Genomic DNA, 5,072 nt, shown 5'->3' on the forward strand with positions numbered 1-5,072 from the left:
CAGTAGTTTTCTGCAATGATGGAAATGTTCTACTCTGTGCTGTCCAATATGGTAGCCACTAGCCACGTGTCTGTTGAGTACCTGAAATGCGGCCGGTGCAACTGAGGAACTGAATTTTTAATTTTATTAAATTTAAATAACCTTGTGTGACTGGTGCCTACTATATTGGACAATGTGACTCTAAACTCTTTTTCTCTCTCAAGCTGTCAGTTTTTTCAGTACCTTAATTTTTTCAATTTAATTTTTCAGTGTCTTAATTCCTACCATTTCCTCCTGGCAGAGCATTTTATTGCTCTCGCTTTTTTTTCAAGTAACTTTTTTTTTTTTAAATAATACTTTTTTTAAAAATTTTTTATTTATTTATTTATTTTTGGCTGTGTTGGGTCTTCGTTTCTGTGCGTGGGCTTTCTCTAGTTGCAGCGAGCGGGGGCCACTCTTCATCGCAGTGTGCGGGCCCCTCGCTGTCACGGCCTCTCTTGTTGCGGAGCACAAGCTCCAGACAAACAGACTCAGTAGTTGTGGCTCACGGGCCTAGTTGCTCCGAGGCATGTGGGATCTTCCCAGACCAGGGCTCAAACCTGTGTCCCCTGCATTGGCAGGCAGATTCTCAACCACTGCGCCACCAGGGAAGCCCTCAATTAACTTTTATTGGAGTATAGTTGATTTACAACGTTGTGTTAGTTTCTGTTGTACAGCAAAGTGAATCAGTTATACATATACATATATACACTCTTTTAGATTTCCTTCCCATTTAGATCATCACAAATCGTTGAATAGGGTTCCCTGGGCTAAACAGTAGGTTCTCATTAGTTATCTATTTTATACATAGTAGTGTATATATGCCAATCCCAATCTCCCAATTCGTTCTCTTTGGTTTTTTTTTTCTTTTTTTGGGGGTGAAGTTGAAAAAAATAGTTTTATTGCTTTGCCAAGCAAAGGGGGCCACAGAGGGCTAATGCTCTCAAAGCTGAGTGTCCCGACCTGGAGGGGATAGTGAGGAGTTTTATAGTAATGGTTCAAAGAGGAGGGCGTGATCTTGGACCTTCTTCTGATTGGTTGGTGGTGAGGTAAGTAGGAATCAGCATCATCAACCTTCTGGTTCCAACCAGTCCGTGGTCTACGTGCTGCGGCAGCACCACAGTTAACTTTAACTTCTCCCACCTGGTGGGGGTTTCAGTATCTGGTTTCAGGACTTAATGAAGCTCAAGTTCGTGATGTCTCATCACAGAAAGAATTCAGTGAGAGACAAAGTGATAGGTAAGAAGTGGATTTATTTAGAGAGAAACACACCCCACAGACAGAGTGTGGGCCATCTCAGAAGGAGAGAGTGGCCTCTTTGTTTTTTTAAAAAGATTTTGTCCCCTTCCTTTTTTTAACCATGCTCTGGTGGGGCTGGGGGAGGTGGCACTTTAAAAAAAATATTTATCTATTTGGCTGCGCCGGGTCTTAGTTGCAGTGTGTGGGATCTTAGTTGCGGCATGTGGGATCTAGTTCCCTGACCAGGGGTCAAGCCCGGGCCCCCTGCACTGGGAGCGCAGACCCTTAGCCACTGGACCACCAGGGAAGTCCCAAGGTGGCATTTTTTATATTCGTAGATTCATGGGGTCCAACGAGCTATTTTCCTCCGTGGAAGAATTACTGCTCAGATACGAATCATGCTACTCTCCCAGGGGTAGAAATGCAACAGCCGTGGGTTTTATTTTCTAGACAGCATTTTCCCCTCTTTGATGTATACTGATAAATATAAAAAAGATTATAAAGACATACACCAAAATGTTAATGGTTATGTTTAGGTAGAAGAATATATTATCTATATTTTCTTTCTTGTGCCTGTAGAAAGTTTCTACAACAAACAAGTAGGCCTTTTGAAATAATTTAAAAATAGTTATAAAACAGTTCTCTTTGGAATTCCCAGGTGGTCAGCAAAGGAAAGCCTCAGGAAGGGAGCCTCACAGAGGCCCAGAGAGCCACCAGTCCTGGTGGGGGAGAGGCTGCAAGATGTGGGGGAGGGGTGGGGAGAGGGGATTGGAATTTAATAATCAAGACATGAGGTATAGCTTTAACCAAAATTGGGTTAAAAAGACGTTGAGAAGGGAGAGGAAGAGAAGAATTAAAAGTTAAATCCTCCAAGTCCATAACGGGAAGCCCGTGGGTAATACCTGCAAATGAAATTTCAAGAGACACCAGTATAAGCTTGTTATTAGTTATATGAGGGTAATTACTAGAAGAAACAGCTAAAAATGAGTTAAAAGTGGTCGAATCTGAGGAGCTAGACTTGGGGTGGGAGTGTGGGAGCAGAGGGCTGCTGTTTTACCTTTAGGCCTTTTTCTTTTATTTGACTTTTTAGCTTTTTAGCTCTGTATTTATTTTATCAAAGATAAAAATGTTATTTTATTTTATTTTTAAAATTCTTTTTAAAATTATTTTTTGGCCACGCCCTGCGGCATATGGGATCTTAATTTCCCCAACCAGGGATCAAACCTGCACCCTCTGCAGTGGAAGCACGGAGTCTTAACCACTGGACTGCCAGGGAAGTCCCTCAAAGATAAAAATTGTAATGGAATTAAAAAAAAATTCCCTTCAATGATCGGAAAACAGGTGTGGCACTGCCTTGGCTCTCTCTCCTCCCAGTGATGTCAAGTGGATCCCTGCTTCCTCCTCTCATCCTGGTTGGGCCACATTTTTGTTGGGCACAGTGACCAAGATGGGACATCTCACCCACGCAGGCTGAATGACTAAGAGGGTGGGAAAGGACTCCCCCGCACATCCCTGTGGCTCTGACAGCCACATGGCAAAGGCCTTTTCCACAAAAAAATCAAATGGCTGAGGCTGACACAGCAGCAAGACAGTCACTCTCGGGAGGAACCCTAAGGCCAGAGGACAGTGCCAGGAGAGTAGAGGAGGGAAAGAGCCCAGGGTGTGGTTCTGTCAATTAATTACTTTGACCCTGCACGTCCCACTGGGGCCCAGTGGTGAGCGAGCTGCAGCTGGAGGTGGGAGAGCTTCAGGTAGACAGATAGGACTTAGTGTTCGCTGGGCTTTCTGCTAAAGAACCCAGGGACCAGGACAAATTAACAACATCCATCCAGCCCTTCTCCCCCGCCCCCTGCCCCACCCCCACTGGAAGCAGACCACCTAAGGAAGACAGGACCAGGTGCTTGGGCAAAGCTCCCCTTCTGCTTCTCCACTTTCTTCCCTCTAGAAGCCCAGCCCAGGAGTTCTACTGGGAAACACTGATTTTGTGTGTGTGTGTTAAAATATACATAACATAAAGTTTACCATTTTAACCATTTTTAAGTGTGCAGTTCAATGACATTAAGTACATTGATAGTGTTGTGCAACTATCACACCATCTATATCCAGAACTTCTTCATCTTCCCCAACTGAAGTTCTGTGTCCATTAAACACTAACTCCCATTCTCTGGTAACCATCATTCTACTTTCTGTCTCTATGAATTTGACTATTCTAGGAACCTCATATAAGTGGACTCATATAATATTTGTCTTTTTGTGACTGGCTTCTTTCATTTAGCATAATGTCCTCAATGTTCATCCATGTTGTAGCATATTGCAGAATTTCCTTCCTTTTTAATACTGAATGATATTCCATTGTACATGTATACCACGTTCAGTTTATCCATTCATCTGTCAACAGATCCTTGGGTTGCTTCCACCTTTTAGCTACTGTGAATAGTGCTGCTATGAACATTGACGTGCAAATATCTGTTCCAGTTCCACTTTCACTTTTTTTGAGTATACACCAGAAATGGAATTGCTAGATGATATGGTAATTCTATGTTTAATTTTTTGAGGAATTGCCACACCATTTTCCATAGCAGGTACATCATTTTCCATTCCTACCAGCAATAACAAAAGAGTCCCAATTTCTCCACACCCATCCAATGCATGTTATTTCTTATTTTTCTCTTTTTTTTTTTTTTTTTAACTAATAGCCATTCTAATGCGTGTGAGCACTGACTTTTTCCCCTCTTCTTTACTAGTCTTTCTCCATATGGCAGTGGTTTAGTTATAATGAAGACTATGTGTTGAATTAGGCTGAGCTGGCCGGAGATGCCAAGGCTGCACTGGGAGATACTGAGCTAGCCTGTGACTGGTAGGCAGGACTAAGGGAGACGGGGTTTACCACCTTGCAGCCTCATCCTGAAACAGACTTGAGGATGGTTAATGGCACTGACATCAGAGCCAGAGCCTGGTTCAAGTCCTCACCCTGATTCTTCCCAGCCATGTGACCTTGAGCAAAACATTAGCCTTTCTAAATCACAGCTTCTTCCTCCAAACCAATGGAATAACACTGAAACCTCCCTTCTAGGGCAGTTCTGAGGATTAGGTGACAATGTTCAGAATATAGTAGGTACTCAATAAATGTTATCTATTTTTATTTACTCTTGCCAGGAAATTTTATAGCTTTTAGGCCCACCCAAATGGCACCAGGGCCTCTGCTATGGACTTAGGGATGGTAATCCCCCACCCCAAATTCACATGTTGAATCCTAACCCCCAATGTGATGGTATTAGGAGGTGGGATCTTTGGGCCTTTGGGAGGTGACTGGGTCATGAGGGTGGAGCCCTCATGAATGAAACTAGTGCCCTGATAAGAATAGACTCCAGAGAGATACCTCACCATGTGGTTAAAGTGAGAAGATGGCTATCTCTGAACCAGGAAGCATGTTCTCACCAGACACTGGATTGCTGGTGACTTGATCTTGGATTTCTCAGCCTCCAGAACTGTGAGAAATAAATTTCTGTTGTTTATAAGCCACCCAGTCTATGGTATTTTGTTATAGCAGCCCAAGCTAAGACAGCCTCCTTTCCACATTTGGTTTACAAATATTTATGGAATGCCTGCTGTGCACCAAGCACCATGCTAGGCACAGAGAATACAATGGTAAACAAGAGCAGACAAGGCCCAGCTGTCATGGAGTTTATAATCTAGTGAAGGAGAAAGACTTCAGTTAAATAATCACCTTATTTATAAATAAATTTATTATAAGTAAATAAGTGAATGTATGGTTACAAAATAAGATAAGTGCTGTTGTGGCAGAGTCTAGTGGT

The sequence above is a fragment of the Balaenoptera musculus genome, chromosome 20 (assembly GCF_009873245.2).
Source record: "Balaenoptera musculus isolate JJ_BM4_2016_0621 chromosome 20, mBalMus1.pri.v3, whole genome shotgun sequence".
Taxonomy (NCBI): Eukaryota; Metazoa; Chordata; class Mammalia; order Artiodactyla; family Balaenopteridae; genus Balaenoptera; species Balaenoptera musculus.